Source organism: Lolium rigidum, chromosome 3 (genome assembly GCF_022539505.1).
Source record: "Lolium rigidum isolate FL_2022 chromosome 3, APGP_CSIRO_Lrig_0.1, whole genome shotgun sequence".
NCBI classification, from domain to species: Eukaryota; Viridiplantae; Streptophyta; class Magnoliopsida; order Poales; family Poaceae; genus Lolium; species Lolium rigidum.
In genome coordinates, this window is record NC_061510.1 from 371,997,769 (window position 1) to 372,011,462 (window position 13,694).

The 13,694-nt window shown below is 43.4% G+C and overlaps 1 long non-coding RNA gene across 5 annotated transcripts; it reads right to left on the reverse strand.

The window, feature by feature from the left end:
• Window positions 1-4,606: 4,606 nt before the first annotated feature.
• On the reverse strand, window positions 4,607-8,161 carry LOC124704279. Of its 5 annotated transcripts, none has more exons than XR_007003528.1 (11): window positions 8,094-8,161; window positions 7,946-8,009; window positions 7,786-7,831; window positions 7,506-7,572; window positions 6,811-6,925; window positions 6,306-6,481; window positions 6,066-6,162; window positions 5,734-5,831; window positions 5,527-5,617; window positions 5,144-5,277; window positions 4,607-5,062 (listed from the first exon to the last, which is right to left on the reverse strand). It is a non-coding gene; the product is annotated as an uncharacterized LOC124704279 (long non-coding RNA). The 5 variants fall into 5 exon arrangements; XR_007003527.1 differs by having other exon boundaries at window positions 6,066-6,196; XR_007003526.1 differs by having other exon boundaries at window positions 6,066-6,481; window positions 7,506-7,569.
• Between the last annotated feature and the right edge of the window lie 5,533 nt (window positions 8,162-13,694).

Below are 13,694 nucleotides of genomic sequence, written 5' to 3' on the forward strand. Positions count from 1 at the left end.
GTCCCACCTTGGGTAGGACTCCCTCCTTGAGTAGGTTTCCCACATATGGGAGGTTTTAGTGTTGGGGTCTTATTCGAAGACTTGGACTAGAACTCTTGGTGCTTCCACCTATATAATGAGGGGCATAGGAGAGGGGGCTGACCACTTCAAGCCTCAGCCTTGGCCGCACCCCTTAGAGGGCCGGCGCCCAACCCCCCTCTCTCCCCAAACCCTAGCGGTCTCTCTCCTCCACCACATCCCGCACGCTTAAGCGAAGCTCCGCCGGATTTCTCCACCACCACCGACACCACGCCGTCGTGCTCGTCGGATTCAAGAGGAGCTACTACTTCCGCTGCCCGCTGGAACGGGGAGGTGGACGTCGTCTTCATCAACAACCGAACGTGTGACCGAGTACGGAGGTGCTGCCCGTTCGTGGCGCCGGAAGCGATCGTGATCAAGATCTTCTACGCGCTTTTGCAAGCGGCAAGTGAACGTCTACCGCAGCAACAAGAGCCTCATCTTGTAGGCTTTGGAATCTCTTCAAGGGTGAGACTCGATACCCCCTCGTTGCTACCGTCTTCTAGATTGCATCTTGGCTTGGATTGCGTGTTCGCGGTAGGAAAATTTTTGTTTTCTATGCAACGTTATCCTACAGTGGTATCAGAGCCGTGTCTATGCATAGATGGTTGCACGAGTAGAACACAATGCATAGATGGTTGTAGGCCATGGAGCTCGTCGAGGGTCTAGGGGAGGTAGAGGAAGAGGAAGAGGAAGAATGGTGCTACGCGTCGCGGCGAGCGGGGTATTTAGGCGGGCTGGAGCCGGCGATTTATTGCCGCGTGGATGCTACGCGTCCGCGGCGAGCTGACCGGCGGCAGCCTTTACTGCGCGCGGACGACGATGCATCTGTCGCTGACCGGCCGGGTCCACATCTGCGGCGAAGACGAAGCGAAAGCGCGGGAGAGATTTTCTCGGCGTTTCGCGCGCTTTCGCTTCGTCCGGAGTCCCCGAGCGCGCCTCGGGGACCGGGGATGGCGTGGGCTCGCCGGATGGATTTAAGCCGACGGGGCCGAAAATCGCCATCCGGATGACAAAAACATCGCTCGGGGATCTCTTCGGAGAGACGAGTGGGGATGCTCTAACACCCAGGACCCACTTGACAAGAGCTACCAACGTTTAGAGATAGAAGGAGACATACTAGTCATACCTACGTTACGGACAACATGACACCGGATCGTTCAGCTAGACTAGATTTAAATGTGCGCCTTGGCGCACGATCCCGTTAAGCTATGCACACTTTTATGTAGCGACAATAAAACCTTTCTTGCTTTAAAAATACGCATTGGAGAAAAGAATAAGAAGAACCAAATGCAACGTCTCATTTACTATGTCGGTTAAAAAAGATCATATTGAGCGGAAAGCCATTTTGGCTCCCTAACACCAGTGCTCTTGAGATATTAGAAATTTTAAAAATTTATATTTACAGATATTTAAAAAATTATCAAACAAAATTTTAAAAGTAACTAATGATATATCTCATTAACGTGTAAAATCTCAATTTTAAATATTTTGTTTTTTGAGCTGCGTATAAATGACAAAGTCTATCTTTTTTTCGAGGTTTGTAATCACCATGCTAGATCTACAGTTTTGTTATTTTTGTGTAGCCCAAACCACAAATTGTTTCTAATTAAAAAATTGCTCGAGATATATTACTGGCAACATCATGATTTTTTTCAGTATATTTTGAAACTTAGAAATATTATTTTCAATCTTTGACCAAAGAGATCAGTGGGCCTCCCAATTATCTCGGCCTATTCAAGCCTTTCTCATTTTGTACCTCTGCTGGCCAATTATGTCCGAATATTCGAGTGAAATGATAAAAAGGTGAAAAGAAAGAAATAATAGTGCGAGGAGAAAGATTAACAAAATTAGTGTTCTCAGACCATCCACAGAAATTAAAATACAACCATTGCTCCATTAGAGCGCAGAGAGAAGGAGGAAGAAAACATTGCTTCGGCTGCGTGGTCGTTCTATGAGTGGCGGTGGGGGAGCGGTTCCCAAGAGACTACGCCCCTCCACAACTCAGGTAGGCTGCCGAATAGCTGGTCTTCGAGCAACGATGCGGCGGGTCAGCCGACGGGGCCAGGGTCGCCGTCCTGGTGAGAGACAGCCAACGGGGCCATTGAAGCAGCAGTAACCTGGCGACGGACGCCATGGCCTACGGCCTGGCCATAAGAGGCTGCAGGTGGTCGCTCGTGCTGGAAGGGGACGGGAAGGAGACACTGGGCGGCGGCGATTGGAGCAAGAGGGAAGCTGGGAGAGGTGAGTGCGACTGATATGTACGATCCCCTTTCCTTGGTGATTGTCTCTATGTTTTATCTTTCTGGGCCAGCTAACTCTGAATCTCTCAATGTTAATTAAAAAAGGAACAACATGTTAAATTGCGTTCCATGTTCAGTTCTTTAATTATACATAGTGCGTCCTAGTGAATCTGAATGTCATGACTACTTCAGTGCACTGAAACCTGTTCTTTGTATTTTCTTAAATGAACTGAAGCTCTATCCTGCTGGCACACATGGCGATGGGGCTCAGTGGCAATCATGCGCAATGGTTAATGATGCACAAAAGCTAAATCGACCTAGTCGGTAGTAGGTGGTTGGTTGTGGTAGACAGGGAGCCATGGGATGTGCTACCAAGAGGTATGATCTTCTTTCCTGATTCACTATAAGTAAGCTTGTCGATTAGCTCATATCCTTTTTTATTTCTAGTATACCTAGTTATACTTTTTTTTGCGGAAATTCAATTCGGCTCCCGGGTGCGTATGCTCCCTATACCAACAAAACATATTTCGAAGTGTGGAAAATTTTTGATAAAAAATTCTACATGTACATCTCCGTAATATATGTGTATGCGTCAAGTTTCACGAAAAAATAATATTTTTTGTGGACTATGTAAAAAAGAGAAAACTTATCCTGTGAAAAGCATTGTTTTCAGCACTGAATTTTGTCTTTTTTACACACGTCACATGATAAGTTCATTTTTTATGAAACGACTTTGTGAGCGCGTAGCACATGAAGATGTACGTGCAAATTTTTTGTTTCAATTTTTTTGAAATTTAAAATATGTGCAAGATGCATTTTAAAATATAGGGAGCATATGCTCCCATGTTCCAAAACATCACCCCCTTTTTTTTGCCTATACAAATAAGCTAAAAGTAATAAAGAAGCAAAAGTAAAGACTGAATGCAGGAAAAACACGACCATGTATTAGATGGACCGGTCATCCTTTTATACCTTATAAGTAGATTCTAAACCCTGCCAGGTAGAGTGTGTTTACCCACCTAGCGATGGAAACTAAAAACTACAGAATGCTACAGAATGTTAATTACCAACCATTCCATTTGCTCCAAGAGAACCAGACCGTTTATTGTCGACAAAGGCAAAACGATAAAGCAAAACTTATCTCGAGCTCCAAAGATCTGGAGGTTATATTGATTCACCATTTTAATGCCTCGTAATCTTACCTTCTTTTCGTAGTGATGTCAACCGGCCATTACATCAACTGCGCAGACTCCATTGCAGATATAGTGATGATATTGATGCTTGGAAGAGCCTTATAGCAGTAATGTTAGATAATACATACACAAAAGGCATAGATTAGCTGGTGGTACTAATATGTATTTTGACCATGGAGTTGTTTCGGATAAGAAGTGCTTAATCCATCAGTGATTCGAACAACAACACGAACTGATGAAAGCTAATACGCTGATGGTTATTATTTCATTCTTTCTTGGATGCTCATACTGCCATGCAGCGAAACTAAGTTTGCTTCATGTTGAAGAGTAAAGAGTGTTCAGCATAACTATATATCAACTGCCCAGATAGGCCGCTGCTGTAGTGCTGAAACTGAAGCAAAGTGTATGCAATTTTACTGGTGTTCTGATCATGCTCTGACAATTCTATGGTCCAATCTGGTCGGTTGATCACATGTTTTCGTAACTAAAATTGGTTCCAGTATGAAGCTAACTACCTAAATTTTGTTTTTGATCCACTAACCAAACACATCAAAATTAGGAGACAAATCATAAAACAAGAGCAGATATAACATCGCCTGCTATTGAGCAAAGACAAAAAAAAAATACAGGCATCCTAGCACATCGATTCCAGCCATAAAGAACAATAGACATTAAGGAAAAAAAATGAACTTTTGAGTGTGGCTACCAAAGCTGAAAACACTGTGCTTGGGCACACATGCTTTCTATATATGGATGAAGCACTGGACATTTGCACTTGTCATCCCCAGAAACATGGGTCAAACTGTAAGGTGCAATTGCAACATTGTTCTGTGCAACACATCTGGTATGGGCGCTATGCCAATACACCCATGCAGTGGGGCAATATTTAGTGATAGTGTTGCCAAGATCTTGTAACCAACCGTCTTGCATGAAATACTTACCTTCTTGTTTAGTGCCAGATCTTTCGGTATGAACTTCTTTTAGCATGGGGATATGCATATTTGAAAAATAACATGTATAGCTTGTCGCCTCCTAAAACAACTGTAGTTAGCTTGACTTTTCCTGAAATGACGCTGGTTGTAGCTTGCTTTTTCCTAACACGTCATCAAACGATTGTTAGACGGTTAGACCTGATGCCATTCCAAACACCTATCTTATTCTTGGTATACATAGTTTTACTCTTTATGTCTACATCAATAAGCTAGTAGCAAAGAAGCAAAAGTGAAGACTAAACACAGAGGAACTATGACCTTCTACTAAATGGACTGGCTACACCGGTTAGGAGTGCTAAAGAAAGGATAAAATAAGGGATAATCTTCGGCACATAGAAGAAACTGCAGACTATGCCACGATGCAGCACCCGCCAGTAACTGCAGACATACATAACGTAGAAGCAACGCCATCTATATTGAATTATCTGTGACCATATCTGCACCAAATGCGAGTAATATCCTACGCACTGGATACTTGTTGCTAGCACCTAGAGAGACCTAAATCTTAGCTCCTTGTCAACTGGCATTCTGCAGAGTGCAGACAACTCAAATTAGGTCCTTCAACATAGGCCTGGTCCTGCAACCAATTTCAAACAATCAGACATTAACCTGCGGATACTAATAAGAAACATTATAGTATGGAAATCGTAAGACTCACCGCAGAAGTGCTTAGGTGGAAAGCGCAGCATCTAGGATTGCATCAGCATGTATAGCCACATCAAGTAGCAGACACGTGCATCTACCGTCTAGAGAGACACGTGCATCTACCGTCTAGAGAGAGCTGAGCCAAATCTGTAAGATGAAAGGGTAGTTGATTGATGCATACTATAGCCAGCATCGCTTTGATGGAAGTACACCATGCAGCACACTCATATGCATACAACCCATCAATCTCAGGATGAAAGAGAAACATGTTTTCTAATGATAAAAGCCAAAAGTAATTTGAAAATAAGCAGGAGATATACATCAACAGCATAGGATCTATGTATACAATAGAAGGAGTCTAGTTCACCCTTTAATTTTCATAGGAGCTGACATTACCTTGTTGGAGAATTACAATAATACACTCCGGTTAAAATAACACATGGCGGAAAGAAACAGCACAAAAACTCATTAACTCTTGTCGGCAGGGCTGCACAAAAAGAAATTTCCCAAACTCAAGGCATAGACCGTGAACACCAACAAGAGAACGCAAAGGCACAAATGATTTAGCATGTAGATCCATGAACGAAGAAGTTGGAAGCTCACCTGCACCAAGACGCTTTGCGCTGTTGTGTGGCATTCTGCGCCCATGAGGGTGGAAGAGGTGAAGGAGGAAACACATTTTATATGACAAAAGCACCTTCCTATCCAGTTTTCAAAGAAAATATATCAGCTTAATAACCTATCCTTGTTATAGAAAGAATTAATTAAATCGTTCCCTTATGGTTGAAGAACATCGGCTATTGCTCATGGGCCCTATGAATGTTCTTTTCATAAACATTGTAGTATGCACACAATGTAGATGCAGATATGCTTTAAAAAATGAGAAACGAATCAGAGCAATAATAGTTTAATTAGGAGAGGCACAAGGACTTCACCAGGAAGGACTGGAGTGGAAGGACTGGAGTGCGGCTGCCATCGCCATTGTCCGTTTTTCTAGATATATAAGAATGGGGATTCTCTCCTAGTCCCTAGCTGCAATCATTACTGTTCCATTTTAAAGCACAAGCTGAAATTTGCAAGAACCAAGACAAACAATAACCAAATCAACCCAAAAGGAAGAAAGAAATGCATCCTTACCAGTCACTGAAACTAAGAACGGACAATCTAGAAAATACCTAGCCATCTTCAGACTGTTTTCCTAGCAAGATCTGGGAGGATCCGTTGCCCCGGTGCAACTCTGACTCGAGGAGCATGGTAGGTTCTTCCGGTTGAATATCAGGGTGCCTCCCCAACCAGGTCGGGATGCGTCACCACGTTATCCGTCCTCTCAACGTTAACATCCAGCGCATACCTGCGAGCACAGGACAATGAACAGGCATGAGCGGCGCCGCCAGCAGTAGTCTATAGTACACAAAAGTCAGCAGGTTACGGATGAGGAACTTTTCTGAGCGGAATATCTAAACCTGGTAGTAAACCTATAAACTTGTAGACAAAAAGATTAGATGAAAATTATTTTTAGATTGCATGCTACAAAATCGGTCAGCTCTGGTTTCCTTCTGAGCTGCTGTAAGAAGAGAGTCAGCAGGCACAGTCTATAGATACAATGGGCTTCTTCCAAGTCGATATAAATGCGTCAAAGAATAAATTTTGTGAACTGAAAGTAATCAATACAAACACTACCAGCGCTAGTGGTAGCTTGTTTTCCCCTTCCTAGATGCTTAGAAATTGGATCTAGATACCCAATATGTGAAAGAAGATGGCATCTGCTCTCCAGCCGCTGCAATGCACGGATGGCCTGTGGATCCGCAAGATGTGTGAGAATCCTCACAAAAATGAAATGCCTATACCACTGCGCCATATTTCAGGATGCTCTCCGGCAAATGCATTTTTGGTACGTCCAACCATTTCATGATACTATGGTCACACTTCTGTATCTATAAATGAAACTTCAAAGCTGCAAACTATCACATGAACTCAATGTGGATATCTTTTAGTTTCAATTTGATCACAGCTAGCAAACTTCAATATTGTTTTGCTGCTAAAGCTCTAAAAGAGAACACGGACCTCCAGTATCAGGCTTTGGGGGTACAACCCAGCGAGAAATTATTCACCTAGTTAAAGTACAGACTTATGTATCATAAAATTCTGCAGTTTTGGAATGCACCTGTTTAAAGTACAATCTGGTCTGCCTAAAAAAATAGAACACATAACTCGGGTAGAGGATATTTTTGGGCTGAAACCATGTATGCACCACTTTAGATCTGCATCTTAATAGGATCTACAATTACCATAGTAAAACAAGGCATGCAAATTATTGCATCCTATATCATCAGGGAGCACAAATGAAGCATTAATTCAAGCACCATATGAAATACCTCATGTGCAAAATGAATTTTCCTCTAGATCCATCACAATAATTGGTACTTCTCATTACTCCCCCTGCTAAACAACATGAGATATACAAAGGAAATTCATTAGCAGCTGCTCCCATCAATGATTGTCTCAAAAAGCCTCGCATAAATAACTCATCTATTTAGAAAATAATAGCTTGCATAGAAAAGTCACAAAATCAAGAGGCAATATAGTGTACATGTAAGTCACATATTTTAAGCTAGATTTCAGAAAATAAAATCTATTGAGGGGAATGGATATTACATAGGTCAATCTTCCCCTCCATCACATTTCCTTTTCATGAAACAACCTGTAGGCATAAATAAAAAGAATCTAAATGAACAAGGAAGAAGTATTAGGGAATTAAACCAAAAGGGGGTAGTGGAAGATAGAATTGGACAAATCTGTAGGAACAATTGCACACCTCACTTCTCACATAGTGTTTTCCAAGTGGAGATGGCCAATCACCAGCAAAGCTTAAAATCCTCCTATGTGATTCATGAGAAAAGATTAGGAAGTGATAGTGCAAAATCCTCATAGGATAGGAGATGTGCAGGGCGGACGACGCTCACCAGAGGCAACACACGGCAAGCAGCGGCCTTCGCTACTTCGATCGGCCACCAGCCAATCATCCGACAGCATGTCACACAGCAGCTCCTCCTAAGGGTGTGCCACACCTCCTTCTCCAGCGATGGCACGACACTCACTACGTCTCTTCTCGGAGACGGCACGGTGAGTGGCGTCGATGGTTGCGCTCTAATCGTTCCATCAGCCATGGTACTTTAACTCAAGTTTATCTGTAAAACAAAACAACACATATTAGGATCATCTAGCAGAGACTGAATTTATGAGGAATGGAAGAGAGGGGAGGAGACAAATCAAGAGAAAGAGAGGAGTTGGTACCTAGAATTGGAAGGGGAGTTGAGTTGGAGAGATGGGTATAGAGGAGAACGACCTGGAGGTGCCAGGGATGCCACTCCTTGACGATGTCGCCTCCTCTCTCTCCTGCATCAGTCTAGTTCCTTGGCGATTTTGCCTCCTCTCTCTCCCACACCATCCACCGGCGCTGCTGCTACTCGTGCGGATCAGCACGAGCCGGAGGACCTCCATACCTCAAGACATCCATCTGCAGCTCGCCTCCTTTGCCGAAGAAGATGGTGATGGCGCCGCGCTACTCCTGCCCAGCCGCTCCTCCGGCGGCGTGCTGCGACCGGGACAAATACATCATGGAGGGTGAGCCTCGGGGAGAGGAAGAAATCGGGGGACGGGGAGGAGGTCGCGGGCATGGAGGCGGCTAGGGTTGAGGAAGAAATTGGGGGAGGAGGAGACCGGCTGCCTTTCTTTCCCCACTCCCGATAGATATTTCTTCTCTCCTCTCTCAGCCAGTCGTATCCCGACACGTGGCCCAATCGGCTGCACAGAAACGAAGCCAGGGGCCAGCCCGTGCGTGCCTGGTGGCCTATCGTGGATGGCCTCAAAGGGCTCCATGAGGGGGCACCGTTCATACCTTTAGATACCAGAATTTCAAGCTCCGGGATAATTTTCGAAGTACATACACTACAGGGCTGATACACCGAGAGCCGGGAACCCTAGCCTGTTTTGGCCGTGGGCGTAGGCTACATCGAGGGTAGCCCTCGGCATACCTTCTCGACGACTACCTCCCTCGGCGGAGCCACCATTACCGTTGGTGTAGCCCGGCCCTCGACGTAGCACGCAACGCCGACGGCAAAACCACCTGCATACTAAGATTAAAAATTCAAATTTCCATTTTCAAAACAAAAAAAATAGAAAAAAAATCTTTTTTTTGCTATGCCGACGTTAAAACCCTTGGCATATAGTTTTAAGTTTTTTAAAATTTTAATTTGTTTTACACCATTTTTTTTTTTACTTATTTATCTTTCACCAAGACACTTTTAATTCTAAGTACATTTAATCTTAGGTCAAATTACAATCCTGGTTAAACTTCCCAGTCGGTCACCCATCCTCACACTACTCCAACCTTAGCACGCTTAACTTCTTGGTTCCATTCGGATGAGTTTCCATTAATAATAGCATATCAATCCTATTAACCCTTGGACTATGATGTCACACCTCTTTATTTTTAAATTCCAAACAATTAGTCAAGTAAACAACAATGAATTAATAATAATAATATTGAATTCAAATAACAATTAAGTGATTTTATTTTTTGGTCTTTTTTCTATTTAATATGGAATGATTAATATCTTTAAATAAAAAAATCAAAATTCCATAAATAATATGTCTAATCGATCAGAAAAATAAGAGAAATCTAAATATAACATCCATATCATCTATTGAACCTAAAAATTAGAGAAATCCAAATATAACGTCTAGTTTGCTATCTGGCCAAAACGGTCACCCTCAGAAGATGTGAAATGGATGTACCGGACGCGCTGGTGCACCGTTCGCCAACACACTAAACGGAAAAAAGTAGCACATAAAGTGATGTGTTATAGACCTAAAAACATTTTCTCGGAATTTATTGAGTGACAGAAAGTGTACCCCTAGTTCAAATCCAGTCAGTTTCTAACGGATTCGGCGAGACACCGCGGGAAGTCGCAGGGATTCCCAGATAGCTAGCGCGCACGTATGGCATGTGATATGTGGTGCGGAGGCGGTGTCCTACCCATGGAAAAAAATAGCGCGCTATTTCGGCGCTAATAGCACGCTATAGCGTTTCTGGACATGCCACACTACATTATTTCGGCGGTATAGCATGCTAATAGCGTATTTTTCGGCCGACGCTGTTTTGTTATAGCGCGCTATTTTTTGCTTGGTCCTACCACTACGCGGAGGTCTCGCGCAATACTAAAATGCGCCACATGTAGCTGCTTCACAAAAAACCCGTTTTGGCACCCCGAAAATAAAAAAAACCATCTCCCATGGGTCGAATTGGAAATCCGCTTTTGGGGCCTTGCTTCCTATCCCAGGGACCACGCATGTGCCAAATATGATCTCGTTCCGACAAACTATGCCTTGTCACGGGCCGTTTTCTACTCATTTTCCCTAAAAGCCATAGAACTCCAGACGTGATAGCCCTATTTGTGAAGGGTTTCCAAAATATTTGTCGTATCCCAATTCCGAATTTTGGAGTGGTTACTAGGACACATAAAATGACGCCATACGAAGCCGCGGGATTTTCTGACTTCGTTTAAATTGTCATGGCCAAAACGCACCCCCCCCCAAGAGATGCGGTATGACTGTACTGGGTGCGCTGGTGCACCCGTTCACTATCGCGCTAAACGGAAAAAAATTAGCACATAAAGTGATGTGTCGTAGACCTAGAAACATTTTTGCCGAAATTTATTGAGCGACAGAAAGTGTACCTCTAGTTCAAATCCGGTCAGTTTCCAGCGGATTCGGCGGGATGCCGCAGGAAGCCGCAGGGATTCCCAGATAGCTAGCACGCACATATGGCATGTGATATGTGGTGCGGAGGAGGTGTCCTACCACTACGCGGAGGTCTCGCGCAATACTAAAATGCGTCCCATGTAGCTGCTTCACATAAAAAAAACCAGTTTTGGCACTCAAAAAATGAAAAAACCATCGCCCCTGGGTCAGGTTGGAAATCCGTGCATGGAGCCTTGCTTCCCATCCCAGAGCCCACACACTTGCCAAATATGGCATCGTTTCGATAAATTATGCGATGTTACATGCTGTTTCCTACTCATTTCCCGTAAAAGCCATAGAACTCCAGACTTGATAGCCCTGTTTCGTGACCCGGGACTAATAGGGTCTTTAGTCCCGGTTTTGCTGGTGAACCGAGACTAATGCTCGGGCAACCGGGACTAAAGGGCCACGGTGGGCTGCGGCTAGGGATGTAAACGGATCGGATCGGATTGGATACTGCTCTTACCATATCCTTTACCATATTTTTGTAACGGATTCGGATCGGAGCGAATAATGGTCGGATGCGGATTCGGATGCGGATTTTATCGGATTACGGATATGGAGCGGATTCGGACCGAACTCGGATCGGAAACGGATTATTAAGAAAATATACATATAAAAAAATAGAAGTATGCTTTTCTATGTAAAATATGCGTGTAATTATAGAATATAGCTAAATGTACATATTATTTCGTACAAAGCAATGTGTGTACTAATAGCAACATATTTTGCCGATGAACTAACTATATTGTCTAAATATTTAGAGTTGGGCTAATTTTCTCGGATTATCCTCTTTGTAGACCTCGGATAATCCGTAAAAAATGGCGGATAATCCGTATCCGTCGGATAGTATCAATACCATATCCTCTACCATATCCGCCGGATATCCGCTTGATCACTATCCGCATCCGTATCCATATCCGGCGGATTTCTAAAAATGCATACCATATCCTCAAAAACGGATATGGATGCGGATTCGGAGTGGAAATTATCCGTACCATTTACATCCCTAGCTGCGGCCAAGGCAGGAAGCTTTAGTCCCGGTTGGTGTCCCCAACCGGGACTAAAGCTTTTTCCAGTTTTTTTACTCCCCACCGGTATCGCCTTTTTTGACACTGTAAAATAGAAAAGAAAATGATAGAAAATTCAAAAAATAAATTTTTTTCAGAATCTTGTATGTTATGCAACCTAGTATTAGGGAAAATTAACAAATTTGAATTTTCACTTTTTTTTGCAAAAAAGGTTTGAAAAATGATAAAACCGCAATAATTTTTGCATACGACATCGAAAAGAACGTATAATATATCAAAATGATCGTGGCAAAAAGTATAATATTTTGAATGTCAAATTACCTAAGGCTACACCCGGTTACATGGGTGGTTGATATTTTGACTGAATCATGGTGGTCACCGGAGGAGAGAGCAAAGGTGATCACGGTTATGTGGTCTATCTGGTCATCGAGGAATAGATGGATGCACGGTGAAAAGGGTTTCGACCCAGCAATAGCAGTTGGAGCTGTGCGGGAGACTCTGCTAGAGCTGGAGCTCCCTCAAACAAATGTTTCCTAGGTTGGGAATCAGCCTAAGAATTCATGGCATAGACCAGACACAGGAGTGATCAAACTTAATGTGGATGGTGCTATTAACAACAAAGAAAGCGTGGCTGGAAGTGGCGGTGTAGCCAGAGACGGCGAGGGGATTTTCAGAGACGCTTGGTGTAAAACTTACCCTGGGATCGTCGATCCGTTGATGGCGGAAGCTCTGGCTCTACGTGATGGCGTGATATTTGTTCAAGCTCGCAACTTCCGATAGGTTGTTTTTGAAACTGACTGTTCGGAGCTTGTGAGGCTTTGGGATTCTAGGAGGATGAATAAGCCAGTAATTTCTCCTATCCTTGAAGAAGTTAGTATCTTAAGTTTAGGTTTTGAGAGTTTTTCTATCAGGTTTGCTAAGCGTTCGTCCAACAACTCAGCTCATTCTTGTGCACGTTATGCATGCATGAACAATATGGCTGAGGATTGGGTCGACGTTAGTCCAGTTTTTTTCAGAACAACCTTCGTGCTGATTGTAACGTTTGTGAACTGAGTTAATAAAGCTGCAGTGTTCTCCAAAAAAAAAAACATTTCCACCTGGGCCAGTTTGGCTTCTCGTTAGCTGGACAGCCACTGTCGCCATAACGTGTCCTAGGACTGCAAGTCTACAGCTACACAGGCAGAAACTTCGTGTGACAGCTGAAATTTTGTACAGCTTCTTTCTTCATGAAGAATACGAGGTTCTAGCTGAACTCAAGCAATTTGTTTGTATGAAAACCAGTTTATCTCGTTTGTTCGTACAATGCAATCGGCAGAGGGTTATTGCTGAAGTTTGGGTTCTTTCATGCGAAATTGTTGTGTTACTATGACCATTTAGGAGCATCTTCACCGGCATCCCTCATAATGTCTCTGAACCTCTCCAAAGATTGTTCGGCGGATGCCCAACGGCGCCCCCCAATCGACTGGCCCTATTCATTTTGGCACATTTTGTTCGCATTTGACTTTTTTTTCTTTCTAATATCAGTTATTTTTTTGCTTTACTAGTTTTTACCTGGCAAAGAAAAAACGCAAAAATATGTAGCCATAATCAAAGCATTGGTCACCAAAATCATGGTTGACCACCAGGTTCGGCTGCCAAAATCTCACCAGTCCTAGCATCACGAGATAAATCGAAACCAATCTTGGCCCTCTTAAGATTCCTCCACAAGCTGCTCAAACCAAAGCCTTGGTC